Genomic DNA, 25,602 nt, shown 5'->3' on the forward strand with positions numbered 1-25,602 from the left:
AGGAGGGATGGGAATGTGAGGATGAAAGTGGGGGAAGAAGTGGGATTTGACCAATAGTTTTAGGATCTGTTAGGGCTTGATCCACGGAGATAGGGAGGTGGTGGCTTTCTGCTTCTCGGGGAGGCCCCCGCTCATCTCTCTTTCTTGCCTGTTGTGTTCACGCAGCCTTTTTGCTCTGTCATCTTTGTCTTGAGCATGCTTGTCCCTTTCACTTACTTACTTGCTCACAGAGATTTTAAACTCTGCTCTTGTCTGCCGTCATGAAAATGTAAAAATGTAAAAGGAAAAAGGCAAGAGCTGCTGAGGTCAGGCTGGTTTAGCTGCTGCCAGAGCCTCCAATGGATGACTCTGCTTAACTGTTTAAAAAAGCCTCTAAAAAAAGTGCCCTCTACAGGAGGAGGCAAGAGAACCACGTGCCTCATCTACATAAGGAATGCACAAAAGCCTTTTGTAACCAACTGATACACTTTCTACAGTATGTAAAGAAGGAGGATTTGCATGTTTGTTTTGAAAATAAAAATATATTTTAAAAACCCCGAAGAAAACCTTTCAGCCCTGGTAGTCAGCCACTGCTCAAGAATGGGAAGAAATGAAAATTGATAATGATAGTAATGTATACAATGTTTAGTGTTATGATAAGTAATAATTGGATATGAATATTGAGTGTTACTCGTGACGGGAAGGTTATAAATACTTTTGGACTATATATAAAGGTTATTAATAACAATAACAATTAAAAAAAGAACAAAATTAGACACAGCTAAGTTTTAACTATTAGGGGGGGGGAATGTTATGATATCGGATATAGTTAAAGAAAGAAAAGATAATGATAATAAATTATATACATGCTATGAGTATAATATAAGGCAGTGTTTCTCAACTTTGGTAACTTGAAGATGTCCGGACTTCAACTCCCAGAATTCCCCAGCCAGCGAATGCTGGCTGGGAATTCTGGGAGTTGAAGTCCAGACATCTTCAAGTTGCCAAGGTTGAGAAACACTGATATAAGGGAATTGGATGTAAATGGTAAACAGGGATTTGGAAAGGAGGATTCGAAAAATTTGGTATTAAATATTATGGATGTTTAGCTAGAATAGGATATGAGGATTTAATGTTAATGGAGGATTTTATAAATAAGTAAATGAAATGCCAGTATGTGGTTATGTATTAAATCTTGGTATATTTATGGTGAAGGGCGTTTAAATAATCATAGTCAAATAAAAGTGGAGGTATGATGATGGTAATATAATAAATATCCAAGTTAAGATGTTAGAGTTAATATGAATTATATTTGATGACGGTGGAAGAGATGCACAAAGGCCTTTTGTAACCAACTGATGCACTTTCTACAGTATGTGAAGGAGGAGGATTTGTATGTTTGTTTTGAAAAAAAAATATATTAAAAACAAACAAAGAAAACAATTCAGCCCTGGTACTCAGCCCGTGACCCGTCAAAACCGCGGAGGACAAAATCGCGCTCGACGAAAGCGCATTTGACGTCATCACAGCGCAACGAAAAAAATTAAAAATTGAAATAAAATTAAAATTAAAGCAAGCCGATTCACATAAAGGTAAGGGTTAGGTTTAGGGTTAGGGTTAGGGTTAGGTTAAGGGTTAGGGTTAGGTTTAGAGCATTAGGGTTACGTTTAGCGTTAGGTTAAGGGTTAGCGTTAGGTTTAGCGTTAGGTTAAGGGTTACGTTTAGGGTTAGATTTAGGGTTAGGTTAAGGGTTAGGTTAGGGTTAGGGTTAGGGTTAGGTTTGGGGGGGTTAGGGTAAGGTTTTCGCTTTATTTTTACATTTTTCGATCACAGCGCGATGTTTTCGTCGCGCTGTGATGACGTCAAATGCGCGCTTTCGTCGAGCGCGATTTTGTCCTCCGCGGTTTTGTGGTGGAACCACTCAGCCACTGTTCAAGAATGGGAAGATCTGTGTTGTCCTGCCTACTGAACTGTATGGTCACCAGGGACCACAGTGAGAAAAATCTTTCAAAATCTCATTAATATCAACCACAAGATGGCAACAAAGAGATATAGAAACTTCTATTTTCTTTCCAGCTGACATGCCCAAAATCCCAGTCTCTCTCTCTCTCTCTCTCTCTCTCTCTCTCTCTCTCTCTCTCTCTCCCCTCTCCTTTCTCTCTTTTCTCTCCCTCCCTCCCCCTCTCTCCATGCACACACACATGTGTGGAAGAGGAATAAATGGAAAAAAAATGTGTGGGAGAGATAAAATGCATGTATCAGAGAGTGGGGAAACGAAAGTTAATGGGTGACAGAGAAAAGTATATTTGTGCATTGGATATTTTTGCCTAAGACAATTTTGCTAGAAATGGCATTCTTTGGTTGTTTTATCGCAAAGACCAAAAACTGTAACATCACCTAAGGTCAGAAGAATACTCAAGAATAAAAAAAGAACACATTGTGCCTCTCTGTTAGGGGTGTTGATGTGGAAGTGCTCTTCCAAATAATTCTAGACAAAAGAAAGTTGCCAAAGAAAAAAGAAAAATACCATATATATATCACCAATCTACGGTATAGCCTTGATGAATACATGTGTAAATTAGCAAACTAAATTAGCAAACTAAATATGTAAAAATTCAGCCACAATAGGAATTGCCCCACACCCTTTTAGTTGCATACCCCCACCCCAGGAAACTGCAAATGGAGTTTTCAGAGGGAAGCTGGGAGCTCAGACAACCTGTAGGACCGGCTAGGATCCTACATAACCCCTACAACAACCAATAGAATACATGTTCTTGCACAGGAACAGGAATCTCAAATACAAAGCCCAAAAGAAGGTATAAAATCTAGCTACTCTCAACTCCATTTTGTCAGCTGAACCAGAACCGTGTGCTTGGTGGTTCTGTTCATCATTAAACCCTCTTTTCAATCAGCCTCCATGTTTCCAGTTCTTCCTCCCAGCTCGGAACTGAACCAGATGGATATTTCTTACCATTGCATGACCATTGTCGTATCCCTATGGCTACTAGTATATGCATAGAGCATGTGTTGAAATACGAAGTACGCACTTGGAAAGACACACAGCTGTACTTGATTGACTGTATTTTTCGGACTATAAGATGCACCATGATTTTGAAGAGCTAATTTTTTTTAAAAAAAGTTTTTGCACTCTGCATGCCTCCCAAGTCCTCTGCACGCCTCGTTTTTTGCAAAAAATGGGGGGGAGACATGTAGAGCTTTGGGAGGCATGTAGAGTGCTCCTGGGGGCTGGGGGGGGGAACCAGCAAAAACGGCCCATTTTTTTGCTCATTTTTGCCCTCCCCAGCCCCCAGGCTTTGCAAGCCTCCCAAACCCTCTGCATGTCCATTTTTGCAAAGGGGGTGGGGTGGGGTTTCGGTAGGCCAAAAATGCTGTATTCAGTGTATAAGATGCACCCAAATTTTTACCCTCTTTTTTTGAGGGAAAAAGGTGCATCTTATACTCTGGAAAATATGGTAGTTATAGAGCGCAATATGAAGGACAAGAATCTAAAAACCAATTTATAAATTCACCAGCTTAAGTCTAGGAGTGAGGGGGCGGGGGGTCTGTAGTTTTAGGATTCATGACTATGAGATTGCTTTTAAGCCCTAGAATTGAATCAAGCCATTTTACCACGATTGAAAAAATGTATATTTTGGAATGGTTGGAAAAACCATATTTGCTGTTTGCAATGTACCACAGTGGCCGACCGCCGCGCTAATTGCTTCATATACACCCCGCTTTCCTGTTTGTCTGTAAGAATTCTTCGCCATCTCTGCCTTAGACAAAATGAGTGTTTTAGCGCAGCGTTTAAGCATTGACTGAGCCGAGGTGGCGCAGTGGTTAAATGCAGCACTGCAGGCTACTTCAGCTGACTGCAGTTCTGCAGTTCGGCTGTTCAAATCTCACCGGCTCAGGGTTGACTCAGCCTTCCATCCTTCCGAGGTCCCGGATTATTTTCGGGGGCAATATGCTGACTCTGTAAACCGCTTAGAGAGGGCTGAAAGCCCTATGAAGCGGTATAAGTCTAACTGCTATTGCTATTGCTATGTTAAGAAAGAAAAAGAATGCACTATCTGGTGAATTTATAAATTGGTTTTTAGATTCTTGTCCTTCATATTGCTCTCTATAACTACCATATTTTCCAGAGTATAAGATGCACCTTTTTCCCTAAAAAAAAAAAGAGGGTAAAAATTTGGGTGCGTCTTATACACTGAATACAAGCAAGAGGTTCAATGAAACCTATTCATACAAAAGATCTTCCATTTTGGCTGAAACGTTTTTTTCGGTACCGTATAAAATTGCTAACCCAACTGACAAAAAGTAGGCCTCGCTACTGGAGGCATTGCAATTTGCACCAAGCAGCCAACAGAGCTGATGAAGCAGGAGGCAATTAAGCTATTGAGAAGAAGCGTCTGTCCATCCACGCTTCCACTGAAAGGGCCGCGGGCCACTGGCTCCTGTACAAGCCAATCTGCAGTATTAAAGAAAAGAAAAACAGATGCCCGCCAAGTACTGTACAGCCGAAGAATATGGGGAGTGGGGGGTTGCAGCAAATGCACAATAAACGGAATGATCACCGACAGATACTGCCTGGCAAAGAGCCCGCCAGAGTGTTGATTAGGCAGAGGATGGCCTGGGGGAAGGGAGGCTGTCCCTCCATTTCCCATGAACATGAACAGGGGAACAGAGGAGAGCACAGCTATATTTGGAGGCTGTTTGTGTCCTACAGCCATTATCTGATGCTTAGGATTTTTTCATTACAAAAAAACCCGTTTTATTTATTAGAATATTTGTTACAATTGTAAGCTGTCCAACTCCCAGCAGCTCCAAGACCTCTCCCGCTCCTACAGCAGCTGGGATTGCAAAATATATCTTTGCCCTTTCGACAAAGTTGCTTGCTAGTCTGAGCACTCCCGTTCAATACAACTGATTTCACTGGCAAATTAATGTTTAATAAGTCTGAAGTATAACACTGTCAGCTCCAAAGGCACATAAACCCAGAAAATAATCCCCCTGTTCAGTGGGTTTATCTGTACAAGCAAGAGGTTCAATGAAACCTATTCATACAAAAGATCTTCCATTTCGGCTGATCTCTCCTGTAACTTAGAGTTCCCCAAGGTGACAGCCTAGAAAATAGCAAGTGACTCGGTATACAATAATAATAATAACAATATAATAAGATTTTCGTGGCACGACAAAACCGCGCTCGATTAAAGCGCGCCCGATTAAAGCACGTCGCTGACGTCAACAGGGCGACAACAGCAAGCGTGGAGAAAGAAGGGCGCTTTAAATAGCGCTTTGAAAGCAAGCCGATTCAACTTAAGGTAAGGGTTAGGTTTAGGGTTAGGTTTAGGGTTAGGTTAAGGGTTAGGGTTAGGTTTAGGGTTAGGTTAAGGGTTAGGGTTAGGTTTAGGGTTAGGTTAAGGGTTAGGATTAGGTTTAGGGTTAGGTTAAGGGTTAGGTTTAGGGTTAGGTTTAGGATTAGGTTTAGGGGGTTAGGTTTAGGTTTAGGGGTTAATTTTAGGCTTAGCATTTACAGCGTGCTTTTTTCTCCGCGCTGTTGTCGCGCTGTGATGACGTCAGCTACGCGGTTTCGTCGAGCACCCTTTAGTCGAACGCGGTTTTGTGGTGGAACCAAGATTTTAATAACAATAATAATAACAATAATAATAAGATTTTTAATAACAATAACAATAAGATTTTAATACAGACCTGACTTTAGCACTTGAAGAACATGGTCCCATCAAGGACCAATCAGGGATGTTTACTGTTGGAGTATCCTTTTCTCTAATCCCAAGATTGCCAGCTGCTTATGAAAGTTACCGATGAACCTTTTATTATACAGCCTGTCCTTTCCTAGAGTAAAATTGTCTACAAATTTCTGAGCCACCATAGATTTTTCGCAAAATTCATATAAAACTGCAATAGTCCATATCAATCAATCAGTCAAAACAGAGCTGGAAGGGACCTCGGAGGTCAGTTCACTTTATTCCCCTCTAATATTAACAGCACCATCTATCAAAATCCGTTTTTGTATTTTCCTGGCAGTCATTAAAAACAACGCAGCTTGCTTTGTTACGTGTTCATCTACAATTCTACATCAATGAGCAGGAAATAGGTTTTTCTTTCTTTCTTCTAAGCCAGAGTGATTCAGTCGATTAACAAGACAGGAAGAATCTACCTTTAGGTCCGTGATATAATTAGCAATGTAATAAGTAAGAATAAAGGGAATAATGAGAAGCAGTTAAAAAAACAATTGAATACAAAGAGTGGTAGAGGCAATCAAGAAAAACGACATTCGATTTTAACAAATTTAACACACAGGTTTATTCCACTGAAGTACTGTATATACTCGAGTATAAGCCTAGTTTTTCAGCCCACTTTTTGGGCTGAAAAAAGCCGCCTCGGCTTATACTCGAGTCAGTGAAAAATTTGCCCGAAATGGAGGAGAAAAAGGGGCGGGGCCATGCCGCTGGGTGACACTCGTGAATGGCCCAGTGCCCCTGTGAGTTTCCCCTCCCTCTGTGTCAGTTTGCCGCGCAGCGCGCACCGCACCACCCCTCCTCACGTTCTAATGTAATGCAGGGCTGTCTTACGATTCCCCTTCCTCCTCCTGCCGCTCTGCAACGATGTCCCACCTCCTCCTTGTTATGGCAAGCAGCCACATAGCGATGTCCCACCTCCTCTGGTACAGTGATCCAATGATAGGAATCACTGTGCCGTGTGTCATAGGAGGCGGGACATCGCTACCGCGGCTGCACGGGACATCATCATCACAGCGGGACATCAGCATCATGAGGTGAGTGAAGTATTTCATTGAATACACCGTTAGTTTACTGTTTTTCTTCGAAATAAATATTCAAAAACATTATTGGTATCTATTTTTATTTTTGAAATTTACCGGTAGCTGCTGCATTTCCCACCCTAGGCTTATACTCGAGTCAATAACTTTTCCAGTTTTTTGTGGTAAAATTAGGTGCCTCGGCTTATATTCGGGTCGGCCTATACTCGAGTATATACGGTAAACTCTTTTAAGAACTGTGCAATAAGTATTAGGATTGAACAAAATATTTTTCATTTAGCAATAGCAATAGCAGTTAGACTTATATACCGCTTCATGGGGCTTTCAGCCCTCTCTAAGCGGTTTACAGAGTCAGCATATCGCCCCCACAGTCTGGGTCCTCATTTCACCCACCTCGGAAGGATGGAAGGCTGAGTCAACCTTGAGCCGGTGAGATTTGAACCGCTGAACTGCAGATAACAGTCAGCTGAAGTGGCCTGCAGTACTGCACCCTAACCACTGCGCCATCTATTTCTCTGCCTCCTGAGTCCTAACTGATCAGGATGAAATGGGCTTTTTGCAGTAACCTTCCCAGCCTGGAGTGGGGAGGGAAGGGAGATTTTACAGTAACGCGCCCACCCAGCCATGCCATGCTCACCAAGCAGTGGTGGGTTCCGGATCCCATTGCAACCGGTATGGTTGCAACGGCGCCCGGCGTTCACTACATGAAAGCGCGCAGTGCGCACATGCATCCTTACCTCTTCCGATGCCTCCGCGACACTCCAGCTGCTTGGTGGAGCGTCGCGCAGTCGCCGTGTGTTCCGTACACGTGCGCAGAAGCACTGAAGAGCTCAGATACGTGCGCAGAAGCACTGAAGAGCTCCTCAAGTAAGGAGCTCGGGTGGGCAGGCGGGCGGGCCCTCCGGAGCACCATACCGGAACGGTACTCAGTGCTCCGGGCAGGCACCGGTACACCTGTACCAGGGTGTACCGCCTACAACCCACCACTGCCACCAAGCCACGCCCACAGAACCAGAACCAGTAGTAAATTTTTTTGGATCCCACCACTGATTCAAATGTAATTCACTTCTCCTCAAAAGATATGTGAAATTGAGTATGGATTTTATAACTATGTAAATGCCAAAGCATACATGAAATTTGAAACTATATACCAGTGATGGCTAATCTTTCTCTAAAGGTGTGCCCAAATTGTGTGCGTGCGTATCATCACGCATGCACATGTGCCCCCCACCTGCACATGTGCGCATCACCCCCCAACTGCGCATGAATATGCGGCCCCTCCACATGCACGTGTGACCCCCCTGAAACCTGGGTGGGGGCATTTTAATGAGCCGAGGTGGCGCAGTAGGTTAGGGTGCAGTACTGCAGGCCACTTAGCTGACTGTTATCTGCAGTTCAGCGGTTCTAATCCTACTGGCTCAAGGTTGACTCAGCCTTCCATCCTTCCGAGGTGGGTGAAATGAGGACCCAGACTGTGGGGCGATATGCTGACTCTGTAAACCACTTTGAGAGGGCTGAAAGCCCTATGAAGCGGTATATAAGTCTAACTGCTATTGCTGTTGCCATTTTCACCCTCCCCAGGCTTCAGGAAAGCCTCCGGAGCTTGGAAGGGCAAAAAATGACCCAAGGGCCCAACTGGAAGTTTGGGAACAAATGGCCCAATGGACCAACCGGAAGTTCATTCCCAGGAATGAACTTCTGGTTGGCCCGCTGGGCCTTTTTTTCACCCTCCCCAGGCTCTGGAGGCTTTTCTGAAGCCTGGGAGTTTGAAAACAACCTTTCCCGGCCCTCCGGAAGGCTGAAAATCAGCTGCCCAGTGCACCGGTGCTGAAGGCTGCCATGCCAGCAAATATTGCTCCATGTGCCACCTGTGGCAGGTGTGCCAAAGGTTCATCATCACGACTATATAGCAACACTTAGTTTGGTGGTGAAGGAGTGTGTTAAACAAATTTTCCACTGGGGTAACAAGATACTTCCAAAACTACATTCTCCGTGAAGTTTATGAAAATATGAATCAATAAATACCAAAAACATAAACAACTGGACTTTTATATTATTACAAGAGGGGGGGGGACATTGGACAAACACCTCGGCTAAGTAAGTGGATGGATTGAAAAAAACAAAGATGGGGAAAACCTAACTCGTGCGGAAGTAAATCTCCCAATAATCAGTGTGTTATCAAAGAGTTCTGACAAAGCAATGTGAACATCTTAATGACCATGAAAGGAGTTATACAAATGGACATAATCTGGAACAGCAGGTGATTCATAGAGCGTCACCAAATCTACTGCCAGCTGAGAAAGATAAGACAAAGGAGATGAATAGTGCAGAAGTTATAAGACTACTGTAGAAGTGCAATGAAGAAAGCAACTAGAACTAGAATTGAATTCCAGATGCTTCAAATCAGCCCAGGCTACAACATATAAGTTTACTCCAAATATCCCTGGGGTTACAAAAATAATTCTGTTTTTGTGAAGACGCTCAAGGAATTTTAAACGTAATAAAGCAAGTGAGATGGTCGGAGGATGACTCAAATATTTCAAAGGAAAAAAAGTATCAGAGGCCAAAAGATATATTGTACTCCAACACAACAACAGATTTGCAGGGAAACAGACAAAATACACATGACATCCAAATTCAAAATGTGGTTAAATCAGCAGAGTTGGCAAAACAACTCAACAAGCAAATACTTTGCAATGAAATATGCAACATTGTTGGTTGGGCAGATAAATACATAGATGTCTTGTTTTTCAATTTCTACAAGATTACAGCATGATTTCTCTCCAAGAAATGGAAAATAATGTGATAGCATTAATTGACCATATGTGTTCTATAAATGGGCCAAGAGGGAACGAAAGGTGGGGAATGCTAAAGGCAGCTTGCTGCAGAGTACAGCTCGCTAGGAGAATACAAGAAACAAATCCTGGAAATTATGATAAAAAGATGAAATTCTAATACAGGAAGTTCTCAACTTACACCCATTATATTAATGATGGTTTGAAGTTGTGACAGCCGTGGAAAGAGTGACTCACAGCCCATCCTTGAAGTTACAAATTTTGTACTAGACCAAGGGTCCTCAAACTTTTTAAATAGGGGGCCAATTCACGGTCCCTCAGACTGTTGGGGGCCCAGACCAGCTGGGTGGGCATGGCTAGGTGGACATGTGACTGGGTAGGTGTGGCCAATTTAGCGGTCCATTAAACAATACACACAAATTAAACTTTAATTTGTTACGCTCCTGGGGGTGGAAAGCAGGTTAGTGAAGGGATGTGGCTGCCTTGGGGTATGTTTGAGGGACCTCTCTCTCTCTCTCTCTCTCACTTTCTCCCTCCCTCTTCCCCCTCTCTCTCGGCTGGGGAGGGACCATTTTTGGCCTCCTCAGCCTCCAGAACCACTTGCTGTCCAAAAATGAGGTCGTTTTGGCCTCCTGAGGCCTCTGTACATCACATTTTCGGCCTCCCTGCCAGTGGTGGGTTGCTAATCCCATTCCAACCGGTTCGCATGTGTCTTGCTCACGGAGAATCGCGCAGGTGCTGTATGTGCCATACAGCTGCCCGCGGAGAATCGCGCAGGCGTTGTATGTGCCATGCGCCTGCGTGGAAGCGCAGAAGCCTTCAAGATTGGTAAGGAGCGCGGGCGGGCGGGTGGGCCCTTCGCCGTTCCCGGAAGTTACTTACTTCCGGGTTCACCGGCCAACCAGTTCGCGGGAACTACCACGGACCGGTTGAAACCCACCCCTGCTCCCTGCCCTCCAGAACCACTCTGCCATCCAAAAATGAGCCCGTTTTTGGTCTCCTGAGGCCTGCTCTGAGCATTCCAATTTTTGGCTTTCTCTGCCTTCAGAAGAGAGGTGGGGGCCTGCAAATAGGTTGAGGAGATGTGGGCGGGACAGCCTTGTGGTCCAGATTGATGGCTTTGTATGTAGGGCTGTATGCGGCCCACGGGTCATAGTTGAGGACCCCTGTATAGACCCACAATCATGTGATTAAATCTGGGTCTTGGCTCACACTTACAACAACTGCCGCATTTTGCCCTCATGTGATCATAATTTGCGACCTTCTCAGATAGCTTCTGACAAGTAAAGTGAATTGGGCAAGCTGGATCCACTCAGCCATGTGATTTGCTTAATGATTATGATGGTTTGCTTAATGACCATACAGTAAAAATAGTTATAAAGTCAGAAAGTTAATATGTGTTAACATTTTGGTACCACCTAGACAACAGATAAATTGGGATCACATGGAACAGAAATTATGTTTCATCATTCCACAATGCAGATTTAATTATTTGTGGGTATTTTAAAATCAGCTAAGGTTTGGAAATATTGAAATTAAAGGATAAAAGCTTTTTTTAAAAATGGGTTCATTTTCCCTCTAGATCATTTATCACATGATAAGATCTATAGTTTACATGGATCAGAATGGAATCAGTTTGGAGATTTTTACTGCCAGAGGAGGAGCTGTTACTGATTATATATTTATGTTGCCCTTATTGATTTCACTAGTATATAATGTTTTGATATTATAGATTGACCAGAAAGTGATCACTTAGCATTTGGCTTGGACTTAATGTGGACATGTGGAAATAATGTAGCACAACAGTCACAATGTAACAGACACGACAAAGTAAAATTATTACTAGGTTTCAAAATTGTGTTTTGAAACACAATTTTGTGTTTTGAAACACAATAGTGTTGTAGGCACCAATGTGCCCATCACTATTTCATTTAGTGAGCTCCACCAATCTAACCCTAACCTAACCCTAACCCTAACCCTAACCCTAACCCTAACCCTAACCCTAACCCCTAACCCTAACCCTAACCCTAACCCTAACCCTAACCCAACCTAACACCAACCCTAACCCTAACCCTAACCTGTTGTGGCTTGGCAGGAGCCTTTGGAGCTGCTACCAGACTCCGACAGCGAGGGGTCATATGAGTCAGCCCTGGAGGAGGCGGAGGACCTTGGACAGGATTCTGACTCCTAGCAGGGGCAGAGAGACTAGATGGTCCCCAGGTGACGACTGAGTCTGGGATCAGTGTGGAGGAGACAAGAGAGACTGACACAGAAACCTCCTGTGAGTTGTTTCAGGATGCACGCAGGAGAAGGGCTGACCGGCGTAAAGAGCAACGAAGTACTTACAGGAGATGATAACGAGCAGCTGTTGCTTGTTAGGATCTCCTCCTGCTGATAAAAGAGACTGATGGTGCCACGCCCTGGTTGCAGAAGTCAACGTTCCCCGTTTGCATGCAAACATCAAGAAAAGCCCACTTGGATAAGTGACTTGATTTATATAATCCTGTTTTGCAGTAGTTTATGATTTATAGGACTTTTGCCAGAGCAATTATCTGTGTTTATTTTGGGCTCATAGCCAGCAAGAACCGGGACTGATAAAAAGACATTCCTTTGAACGTTCTGTTTGGCTTTCGTTTCTGAACGGACAAGGTGGAGGTTAGAACACTAACCCTAACCCTAACCCACCAACCCTAACTCTAGCTCTAGCTCTAGCTCTAGCTCTAGCTCTAGCTCTAGCTCTAGCTCTAGCTCTAGCTCTAGCCCTAGCCCTAGCCCTAGCCCTAGCCCTAGCCCTAACCCTAACCCTAACCCTAACCCTAACCCTAGTATTTTTTTTAGTATTTTATTAGGATTTATAGGCCGCCCTTTTCCCTGAGGGGACTCAGGGCAGCTTACAATCATTAGGGAGGGGGTGCAATTCAAATAAACAATATGTGAGCAAAATAAAGTAATAAAAACACAACTTGCATTCAACATTCAACACTCGGGTGGGGCAAATTAACCCTAACCCCAACCCCAACCCTAACCCTAACCCTACCTGATGTTTGAAGATTCTTTCATTTTTTAAAAAAATATGGAAACATTTATTCTACAAAGGACCACTCTGAAACGCAATCTATCTTTTCTCTGAACTTCAGAGAGATCATTTTATTCTTTCAGTATAAAATGTGGTGTAGCCACATTCTGTTGGAAAGAGAGTCCAATCAGTTACAACTAAAAAATAAATTAAATTGAGGATTTGGATCCTCATCACTTCAGGAATTTGTCTTATTGTAAATGAGTTTATGTACAGTAGAACCTCTGGTCACGAACACTTCTGACCATGATCAAATTGGGTTCTGGCCAAAAAAACCCCACTATTCCCCCCCCCCCGCCCCGGCCGATTTCCCCTTCCGCACCATTTTTTTTGTAAACGCCAGATTTCCAAAATTAGGTTCGGGCCATGACCAAATCGGGTTGCGACCAAAGTTATGGAATGAATGATGGTCATGACCAGAGCTTCTATCATATATGTACCCTGACACCTGTCTCATCCTCATGCCGCCAACTTGTTCAAAACTCCAAGTTTGTCACCTTGCTCAATACAAAAGATGTCAGATTAGCATATCGATTTCAGAAGCAAAACTGGGAGAAGAGAATTAAGAGCACAGGGCTTTATCCAGTGTGCGTTGTAAAAGAGGAAAAGTGTAACAAGAAACACGGAGAAAGTTTTGCAGGATTTCTAAAAAGGGTCCAAGAAAACTTTCATAGCTCCGGGGCAGTGTGCCAGCACATAATTCTATATGTCCTTGCTTTTTAAACACAATTCATGGTTATTGCCAAGTTTCAAACCTGGGCTGGGAAAGTTCATTGTAGAAAAGACTGTCACATTTTTAAAAGCTTAGCTCTGCTAAAGTTATCTTATGAAGTCATGCTATGTGTCACAGTGGCAATTATCTCCTCAGTTTTACTATATACAAACTCTTATATTTATTGAGCACAATAAATTTAGAGATACGATAAAAGTCAATGTGGCTGTAGCTTAAACAATTGAAATAGGAGCAAGGTTAATATTTGACACATATTTTGTTGTATCCTTACTGTGGGAATTGAGTATAAATGTTGAATTAAATAGTCACTTTCTTACATTGTGATAATTTAATAGTATCAATAGATTTGAGGGATGAAGAATAGCAGTCTATCAGAATGGAGCTACAGAAATCTATATGACCACTAGATGGCAGAAAATACACTGTGCTGCCATCTAGCTTTCATTCACATTTTTGCGATCCAGAGCTAGTTTACATAAATCAAGGTGTCAAACTCGTGGCACATGGGCCAGATACGTCATGCACTGGCCACACCCACATGGTTTAGCGGAGTGGGAAAAGTTGTGATAAGTCACGTGATGACTCCGTGATAAGTTTGACACTCCTGTTCTAGATGAACAGCATGAATCTTGCGAGGTTGGTCTTTAGAAAAGCAAGTGATGGGGTAGGTTTTTTTTTAGCCTAAAAACACATTTGGAATTTTGAAAGGATGTTTTAGGTGTACTTAAAATGTTCTGACCCCACCCCCCTCGTCCTACACCAAAGCACGCCGAGAAAAAGATACTTCAAGGATTTATTAACACGAATGCTGGCTGGGGAATTCTGGGAGTTGAAGTCCAGACATCTTCAAGTGGCCAAGGTTGAGAAACACTGCTCTAGTATATCATGCCATATAACTGTGGTCTTAAGCCTGAAATAAATTATGCATCTCTGGTCTACAAAAATGAAAGAGATTTACAATACTAGTTACTTACTTCTGTATCATTCCCTACATCAGGCTTCGAGCCAAACAGATTAGAGGATTGAGTATAATTGATGCCTTTGCTTCTCAAGTCTTAGGTGACTGTGGCTACATTAATCTAGATCCCTGTTTCTCAGTTTCAGCAACTTTAAGCATGCTGGCTGGGAAATTCTGAGATCTGAAATCCACACATCTTAAAGTTGCTGAGATAGACCCAGAGGTGGGCCTACCAGTTCGCACCTATTCGGTAGAACCGGTTCGTCAAATCTACCGAACCGGTTAGAAGAGGTTCCACCAGTGGACCCGGAAAGCAGGCCACACCTACAGAAGAAGTTCCAAAAATTTTTGAAACCCACCACTGGTCCTTGGATATGATTATTCTACACTATCATGCTCCTATTTATAAAACTCAGTGCCTCTGTGAGAAGGTAAGGATGACTACTGCGTTTGTGGTGCAATCAGAACATTGCGTGTGTTGAAGTTGTTTTAACGCAAACCAAAGATGCCTTTTAAAAAACAAGTTTGCATCATATTCTTATGCATGCCAGTGCTGTGTGTGTGGTAATTTAAGGTGGTTCTGACAAGTGTCGTCGGCATCTTCATATCTGATCACATGTGCGGCAAGCCACTCCCATCTGGTCACATGGGTGGCAAGCCACTCCCACAAAGGAGGCCACACCCACAGAGTAGGTTCAAACAATTTTTGAAACCCCCCTCTGGATTGAGAAACATTGATCTAGATGGAGCATACAGTACATTCTCAAAGCCTCAGAAAAATTTACATGTGCAGTACAGCATTCTTTAGTTTGAGAACTATTGAATCGATTCAATTACTGCATTCTTTTTGAACTAAAACAATATAAACGTTTTCTTACAAAATAAATCAGACAATATGTGAATGAGCGTGAGTTAGGGCAGTGGTTGGTATAACAGCTGATTGATAATGATGCATTGCTTCTGATATGGACGCTGATAGTTAGAAGCTGCTTGCTCACATACATATTGTTAACCTATGGTGGACTCTAGCACGTCTCAACTGTGGGATAGTAACTGGGAAAAATAATTGGCAGTTTGAATATGAATAATTTAATCAGAATAGTTAGGTGTTTTTCCATCCAGGCAATTAAGCAGATATCTGAGTATCCTTAAACAGAATAATCTGGACCTTTAAATGTTTCCGATTAAACCAATGTTTTCCAACTTTGACAATTTCCAGATGAGTAAACGTGAATCTCAAAACTCTTCCCAATAGTCACTCTGGCTGGGAAATTCTGGGATTTCTAGTCTACACTTCAAGGGGATGCCCCGATTGGGCAGACCTTCATTGAAAATGGAAAAAGGCAATGTGGTGACCTTAGCTGAGTAATAGCAAGAGTTTGTGAGAGTTGTGATTCCAAAGATATGGGAAGGAGCCATTGCTATTTTAGTATGAAAGTCCCCATTTGAAAGCATATATATAAAGCACGTTTTCATATATGGGGCCCTTCTTCTGAAGTAAATGAAATTTGTTTTCAGTAGTACCTTAATTAATATAAAATTGGTTGCAATTGGTTGTATTGCTTGTTTTTGGAAAAATGATGTTTGCACATCTGGGATGAAATGATGGCACAATGTAATACATTTCAGAGGTCTCTGCTGCCATCTATTGATCACCTGGATCTTTGCAGTTTATGTATGGCAAACTTTGTTAGAACAGATTTGGGAGTAAGCTACCTTCTTAATGTCTATCATTCAGTTATTCCATCTAGATTTTCTTGAGTTTATTTCAAATTACACCACTATCTCTAGAATGGCTTCTTCGTATTTTTCTCCACATAAAATGATATTTCAACTTTGTAGTCATCCATAGGATTAATAGCTAATTTGTCTGATTAGAATTTTGCAATACTAAAGAACTACTTAAAAGTTAATTTCACTCAATGTAATGCTATTTTGACTCAAGAATAATTTGTAGACAACATTTAGGGACAAAACTGTGGTAGATGGCAGCCACCTACGTATATTACATTCTTCATGTTTTAGTTTTAAGTTTACAATTGCCATTTTAATTAACTAAAAGAGTTCCTGGTAGTGGGCATATTAATAGAGAATTTTCTGCAAATCAGCTAGCTGAAAAAACTCAGCCTGAGCAGCATATTGTACTGTTTGATGGATCGGTAGAACCAACCTTATTATTTGGTGTTAGTATTAAATTACTCCCTTTCATTTTGACTGATGGCTTTCTCAAGTCAGAAACTTTAGGCTTGATGATTCCTGCATGCAGCTTCACCAATAAGGAAATAAAACACTAGGCAGGAATAACTGTAAGCATGAGAATGAATTTTAAACTGAAAGGTTTGACATTTATTTTTGCTGTTACACCGGCCAAAAAAATAAATAAATCCATGCATTAAATTTCAGCTCTGGGTTTCTGAGTTACCAGGAAATTTTGAACACAATTTCATCATGATTATTAGCAGCCACGGCGGTGGACTAAACTGACTGCTTCAAATCAAGATGAGGAAAACAGTCCCATTACCGATACTAATTCAAAATATTTTCGTAGGAGCTACAGTTACCATAGTTTTTTTCTGTAGAACTCTTCAATCAAGATAGGCAATTTTAAATGTCTCATTAGTAATCTGGCCAATAATTCTTCACCCTCACTTTTCTCTGTTCCGTGCCTGAGAATCTGTTTGAGGCTCTGACCGCATGATAAATTCTGATATGAATTCTTGTCACTTAGCCGCATTTATGGAATATTATATTACAAATATATACTCTCATCCAAATATAGACATTTTATGAGATTGTTCATGAGGCTTGCTCTGATTGTATCTTGAATGCTACTACCTGCATTTCTGTATAGATTAAGGTGACCAGATTTTCAGATTAGTAAAGAGGGACACCTTTGACCCGGGGGGGAGGGGGGGCTTGATTAAAAATTTTATACGGAGCAACAAAAATTTTCATATAACGCAAAAATAGTATTGTAATATTTTTTTTTATTTCAACATAACTACAATTTACAAATATAAATTGTAACTGTTGCCAAACATCAAAATTTTGATCGTGTGACCATGAGGATGCTGCAATGGTCGCTAAGTGTGAAAATGGTCGCTAAGTGTGAAAAATGGTCATCGGTCACTTTTTTCAATGCCATTGTAACTTTGGTCACTATACCAACTTTCTTGCCACATTTCGTAAGTGAATAACTGCAGCTGGTATTTTGTTTTGGATAGAATCTTTTTTTAAATTTGTCTAAGACAATTTAAAAAAATAATCCACACAGAATAAATTGAAGTAAAACATTTCAAACTACTGGGCTTTCAACATGAAGCCAGAAAATCGGGACTTTTTAAAAACGCCCCGGGACACGGGACAAATTGTTAGAAATTGTGACTGTCCCGCCAAAATCGGGACATCTGGTCACCTTAGTATAGATCCCATCTAATAAAACCCATCATTTCAATTTGCCCTCCATTTTGTCCACCCTCCATTTTGGTCATCTTTTCTATAGTAGCCGTATAAGTTTTTTTTATTATCTTTTAACCCTTATTCCCTGTTGTATACAGTTTAACACCCAGTACTCTGGGTTAGTCTGTCATGGTTACTATTGTTTTAAGTCCCCACTTAAGTCTATCCATGTCTGATAATTTGAAATGTTTATGGGTTTCCTTGTCATATATAGCTTTAAATAGATTACAATCCTATTTAAGCATTGTAAAACTAGTTTTTGAATAACACTGCTTTCAGGAGCATTATTCTGCATGGTTTGCCTTTTAATTTAAAGAGGCTTTATAATGAGTCCATTGCTAAATTTTCATATTGTAAAAAACAGATACTAAATCTTGCAACCTTATGGTATGCTTTAAAAACATAGTGAGTTCAAGGACTTAAATCAAGGACTTTCCAACTCAGGCTACATAGAATTTCTTCTCAAGTTTGTTGAATGATATGGAAATCATCACATTCCTTCCCTATATTCATTATCTATGGCCTCATAACTAAAAACATATGCATATGCTTTCATCTGAAACTTTTACTGAAGTATAATGGGGTAGGTGCTCATTCAGATGGAATTTTTGTTTCCTTAAAGGTATTGTGATCAGAAGAAGCTTGGCAAGTATTGGCTATCCTAGAGCCTGTGTCCATTTCTATCTAGCCTAGTCCTCCGGGATTGGGCGGCCTATAAATTTAATAAATAAATAAATATCTAGCCTAATCATAGTTCAAATATGCTCTGTTTTTTTTTTCTATTGTGCTCCCATAATGCTGCCTTCATCTGATCTTCAACTCATTAGGCAAACTGAAATTATCTATATACTGGTGCAGTGGTGGGTTTCAAAAATTGTTCGAACCTACTCTGTGGGTGTGGCCTCCTTTGTGGGAGTGGCTTGCCACCCATGTGACCAGATGGGAGTGGCTTGCCACCCATGTGACCAGATATGACGATGCCGACGACACTTGTCAGAACCACCTTAAATTACCTCACACACAGCACTGGCATGCATAAGAATATGATATATACTTGTTTTTTAAAAGGCATCTTTGGTTTGCTATTGCTATTGCTATTGAAGGTGATGGAGAGGACAAAAAATAAATAAACTAGCCATTACTTATTAACATCTGGTTTTTAAACAATCAGTCCCCATGACCAAGCATATGTCAAATTGTTATGAAGATGACTTGGCACAAGAAGGAACATGGATTTCCTTTTTATAATATTACACAATTGAAAATTACTTCATTTCACCACATAGTTCTTTTTCTCACTTAAACGCCTCGAACATCTGGAAACAGTCAAAAGCTCAATGGAAGGATTTTCACACTACTTTTCCTAACTACCCCCCCCCCCACCAATTCAGGAACAACTAAGGAAACATTTTTTTTTAAAAAAAAAAATGCTAATATCAGGTTAGAAAGCCATGCCTTTTTTCTTGGAAGGTGCTTCTTCAAATGGCATTCTTGAGTAGTTCACTTTTGGGGAGTTTAGCCAAGGAAGCTTGATATGAGCAAAGGAGAAATTACCTTTTTTTCTAACAGATATTTTAGCTTTTGCTTGCAAAGTTATTTAAAACTGTTAGGAGACCAACTCTTAGTTCTGAGATTCTGAGCTCCATTACTGTAAAGTCATAAATGTGACCAGGATATATTTCAGACATGATAGGACCTGGATATCTGAGAGACCGTCTTCTGCCACATATTTCCCAACGATGATAAGATCGCACAGAGTAGGCCTTCTCCAGGTGCCGTCAGCCAGACAATGTCAGCTGGCAACCACCCGGGAGAGGGCCTTCTCTGTAGCCGCTCCGACTCTCTGGAATAAACTGCCCCCAGAGATCCGGACCCTACCCACTCTCATGGCCTTCCGAAAGGCTATTAAGACCTGTCTATTCCGGCAGGCCTCGGGCTGTTGACCTCATGACTGAGGTCCAGCCCCGATTAGACTGGGTGTATGTTGTGGTCTTTTTTAAATCTATTTTCTGTGTTTTTAACTTTTCTATTTTTTTAAATGTATTGTTGTAAGTCGCCCGGAGTCCTTCAGGATTGGGTGGCCTATAAATTCATTAAACATCAAACATCAACATCTAACCAAAGGCTACCCCATCCAAACCTCTATATCAAGATCCCTTTCTGATAGGATGGCAGTCCAGAAAAATTACCTTTTTTTCATTTAAGAAGATGCGCCTTTTCTTCCGTGATGTGGCTTAGCTAGCCAAAAGCCTTTTTTTGGGAGGGGGGGGAGATAAAAGACTTCGAATAGATATTAAAAACGGGGGAAATGATGATGAGAACAAAACCAATGCTGAATGTATGCACAATTTAGGCAGGATTATGCTGCTTACCACGAAACATGTTTTTGCCAATGAGTCTGTGTAAGAGGCAGAGTGGTGTAGTGGTTGTTATTTGACATACTAATCCATTCTCAACTGGGGGGGTTCGGTGGGCGACAGTGGGCCAATCACTTTCTCTCAGCCAACCTACCAGTGGTGGGTTTCAAAAATTGTTTGAACCTACTCTGTGGGTGTGGCCTCCTTTGTGGGAGTGGCTTGCCGCCCATGTGATGGATGGGAGTGGCTTTCTGACCATGTGACCGGATATGAAGATGCCGACGACACTTGTCAGAACCACCTTAAATTACCCCACACATAGCACTACCATGCATAAGAATATGATGTAAACTTGTTTTTTAAAAGGCATCTTTGGTTTGCGTTAAAACAACTTCAACACACGCAATGTTCTGATTGCACCACAATCGCAGTAGTCATCCTTACCTTTCACAGAGGCACTGAGTTTTATAAATAGGAGCATGATAGTGTAGAATAATCATATCCAAGGACCAGTGGTGGGTTTCAAAAATCTTGGAACCTCTTCTGTAGGTGTGGCCTGCTTTCCGGGTCCACTGGTGGAACCTCTTCTAACCGGTTCGGTAGATTTGACGAACCGGTTCTACCGAATAGGTGAGAACTGGTAGGAACCCCCCTCTGCAATCTACCTCATAGGATGGTTGTTATGAGGGAAAGTGAGAAAACGGAGCATTAAGGCTGCTTTGTGTTCCAGAACAAAAGGTGGAAGGAAAAATCAAATGGTGTGAAAGAGAGAATGAGAAAAAGAGAGATGTTGATTGCTTGTGAAAGAATAGCATGCTGCAAACCCATACTTCTTTTAAAGTTTAACATTTAAATGGTATGTTAAGGCCCCGTGGAATTAAAACAAAAGGCATGTGTACTCAGCTCTATGTAAATCATTGTATATTGGCTTGCATAAAAATTGTCTCTGCGTTCAAATAATAATTGCTTGGTAACATTCCAACAGGGAAAAATATGTCTTCATATTGTAGCTATGTTATATTTTGACTCTAATGGTTCAATGTCAGCTTTTCCCCTAGTTTTTTCTTTTCAATTAAGTAACACGTCTTCTTCTTTTTGTATTGAAAATAAAAAATGTTGATGTGGAGAAACAATTCAATTGTTTAAACTGTAAATGTCTTTAAAATATTAGAACATTGTTTGCATTCTTGCCACTCACCCAGAGCATTAACATGTTGAACAAATATGCACATTGTTTTGTAAACTACCACCAGATGTGCTAGATGGTATCTGTTTCTGAACAGGCAATGAGACTGTAGTTGTGGCTCTACCAATATTAGAAAAGATAAAACATGATGTTTTTGCTGTTTCTAGGACGGCCCCACGGGCCAGACCAGATCTAAGCACCCTGCGGGCTGGATCTGGCCCCTGGGCCTTGGGTTTGACACCTGTCTTAGGGGTTTTCTGTACTGATAGTTGCCCATTGACAAAATGGGCCAATGAGCATTTCCGGAGCAGTGGTGGGTTTTGAAAAATTGTTCGAACCTACTCTGTGGGTGTGGCCTCCTTTGTGGGAGTGGCTTGCCACCCATGTGACCAGATGGGAGTGGCTTGCCACCCATGTGACCGGATATGAACATGCCGAGGACACTTGTCAGAACCACCTTAAATTACCTCACACACAGCACTGGCCTGCATAAGAATATGATGTAAACTTGTTTTTTTAAAAGGCATCTTTGGTTTGCGTTAAAACAACTTCAACACACGCAATGTTCTGATTGCACCACAAACGCAGTCGTCATCCTTACCTTTCACAGAGGCACTGAGTTTTATAAACATGAGCATGATAGTGTAGAATAATCACATCCAAGGACCAGTGGTGGGTTTCAAAAAATTTGGACCCTCTTCTGTAGGTGTGGCCTGCTTTCCAGGTCCACTGGTGGAACCTCTTCTAACCGGTTCGGTAGATTTGACGAACCGGTTCTACCGAATAGGTGCGAACTGGTAGGAACCCACCTCTGTTCCGGAGGCAGAATGACATCCCTCTCGATTGGACTGAGAGGATGGCTACACAAAATGAAAAATAAATGAGTAAAATTTTCATATCATCTTCCCATTGCAAGTGTGATCCCTGTGCTCATTTTCCTGCTATGGTCTCAAGCGCTTTTTTCCTTTCTATATCACATCAAGATACACGCTAACTCAAGCAATTCAGTGGCAATATTGCAGCGGGGGGGGGGGGGAATATACCTTCACAACTGAATCCAAGATGATTATAATTTCTAAATGTCTTCTAGAATTGTCTTTACCAATAGTACTACAATAGCACAAGGGCTATGACACTTCCTTTGTAAACAGAAAGTTGGTATTGTCATTTATGCAGCCATTTGAATCCCATTTGAGAAATAACATAGTGATACATCATTGAATTTTATTTTATTTTATTTTACAAAAAAGCCCAGAAAAAGATTTCTATCAGGTTTTTCTACTGCAATCTTCTATTCAAGATGCTGCAATCCCTGTGCTATTGTAGCATTACTGGAGAAATGTAGATTTAGGAGACATTAGAGATAAACAAGGATTTTAAAAAGCCATTTTTATGTTATAGTTGGTATTTGTACCTGCATCCATGTGTATTTGATGCTTTTACCTTGTGCACATAAATTTAATTTTGCACGTATGTCTACTCTGTGTATCGCTCTGTGTGTAAATGATCTCTATGTATGTATGCCTTTTGTAAGCACAAACACATACCATCCATTTCCCCGTGTTCAGAAAAGCAACTCCGGGAAGGTCCTAGAACCTGCCTGCTAGCAAAGGACCTTCCCGAAGTTGCTTTTCTGAGCACCGGGAGACAGAAGGGACAAAATACCGTCCGGGTATACAGGGCCGGGGGCAGGCTTTCCGGAACTTCTGGGTCCGGTGACCAACCGGTTCGCGAGAACCAGTGAGGACCGGCAGAAACCCACCACTGACATATACTACACAAACACACATAGTGCCTTAAGCATATATATATCATTCATTCATTCATTCATTCATTCATTCATTCATTCATATATATAGTATGTATATATGTATATGTATTGTATATGTATATGTATATGTATATGTATATGTATATGTATATGTATATATGTTGTATTTGTGCTGATAAATAAATAAAGGGAGACTAGTATAGATCTATTTCAAGCTATGTGTTATACAGCACAGGTTCTAATACAGCGCAGGTTCGAATCCCAGTAAGGGTATGGCTAGCTGATGAGAACTAAATAGCTTGAAATAGATCTATACTAGTCTCCCTTTATTTATTTATCAGCACAAATACAACACAAATGTAACAAAGGCAACAGTAAAAATATTGGCTTTCTGTCTGGATGGTCTCTTGTGACGAGCCGATAGACAGAGATAGGAAGCAGTAAGCTTCCTCCCATATTTGGGCATACCAGGGGTTGTGACACTAATACAACATACATACTACATACATACATACATACATACATACATACATACATACATAGTAAGACTCATCCAGCAATTTCTGCAGAAAGTCAAAAGGCTCACTCTAAAAGCAAATTGTGTTGTTATAACACAAGTTGCAATGGTAAATGTGGACCTTGAGCATCAAAAGGTTTATACTATAAGGAGTACACGCTTAAACAAGGCACATAAATTTAAAAGATAAACCAGTAGAAGACACAGCCTAATTCACCATTTTTTTTATCATGGTTTTCCCGTTGTGTCCGCCGAACAGGGATAAGAGATCTCTGCCTCTCCTAGGTACAAAACTCCAAACTAGGATTTTTAACATTTTTATAATGTAATCTGCTCAGAGCTCAGTAGGTGATTTCCTTCGTAGGCCGAATCGTAGCAAGCTATTGAATAGAAAAAAGTTATACAAAGCACATACTTAAAGAAGGCTAAAACCCACTCATGCATGGGGAAAGTGGAGAGAGAAGACCCAAATCGACAGTAGGGTTGGCTGAAATCAAATTGTTTAACGAATTGTCTAAGAATGAAGTCATCACACAGGACTGCAAATGAAATGTTGAAAGGAAGGGAGATGGTCAAAATCATAAAATGATTGAGTAAGAGTTGCATATTGTGTTGCAATCAATTCTGCCACTTTTAAGATTTCTTCTACGCAGTAGGAAGAAAGATGAATTGGGTCAGCCATTTTATTTTAAAGTGTACCAAGAGTAAAATTTATGATCATTCGTAATCTTCTGCTGCAAGAATATAATATGCTATATGGACATGCAAATCTTGTCTTTCCATGTGCAGAAGAGTACTTAATTCCTCGATCTCCTGTTGGTCAGCTCTAGATAAATGAACTGTTTTAAGTGAGGATCAGCAATTTATTTCTCTTATAGCTGTTATAAAGTATTGAGTTATTATGGTTCTTATACGTTGATTAAACATGCTTATGATGTTCTCTTGTTATGCAATTTATTTGGGCTTGTGTGCATTTCAGTTAGCATACTTCTGCTCGGAGGGTGTGTTGTTCAACCAATAAAAAAGACACAACAGCTGCCTTTTTAGTTTCAATAGATGTACCAACTATATTTGAGGATTGTTAAATTGCACATTGAACTATGGTGCTGGAGAAGACTCCTGTAAGTCCCTTGGACTGCAAGGCGATCAAACCGGTCAGTCCTAGAAGAGATCAACCCTGACTGCTCTTTAGAAGGCCAAATCCTGAAGATGAAACTCAAATACTTTGGCCACCTAAGGAGAAGGAAGGACTCCCTGGAGAAGAGCCTAATGCTGGGAAAGATGGAGGGCAAAAGAAGAAGGGGACGACAGAGAAGGAGGTGGCTGGATGGAGTCACTGAAGCAGTAGGCTTGAGCTTAAATGGACTCCAGAGGATAGTAGAGGACAGAAAGGCCTGAAGGAACGTTGTCCATGGGGTTGCGATATGTTGGACATGACTTAACTACAACAACAACAACAACAACAACTTAAACATTCAATTACACATTCAAGCTTGTTTATGGCAAAAAAATGGGGTGCATTTTGCAAAAATGCAATATGAAAACATGCCTTTGGAAAAAAAGAAACACTCAAGGAGAAAAAAAATCAACAATTTTCTTTTTAAGATACAACCAAACCTTATCCCCCAACCCCCAGCTTTTAAGTATTTGCACATGCCATTTGTTTAGCATGGAAAATTTCAGAAATGCCTGAAATACTTATTGCACCCTCCAAATAGATTTTTCATACATAATTGCAGGTTACCAAGTTTCCCTTGTTTTATTCGAAGATCCAGAGGAAAAACTAACTTGTAATATTTTCCTCATTTCTCTTATTTAGTAATTGTGGGGGCAGTACAGAAATTCACAAATTACTTAAGTCTTAAATTAAAATGTATTTTATTTAACACCGTGTATTTTTTAAAAATGAAACATGGCTTGAAATAGGGATGGGCAGGAGGCTATGTGAAATGTATAATCCCAACCATCA

The sequence above is a fragment of the Thamnophis elegans genome, chromosome 6 (assembly GCF_009769535.1).
Source record: "Thamnophis elegans isolate rThaEle1 chromosome 6, rThaEle1.pri, whole genome shotgun sequence".
NCBI lineage: Eukaryota > Metazoa > Chordata > Lepidosauria > Squamata > Colubridae > Thamnophis > Thamnophis elegans.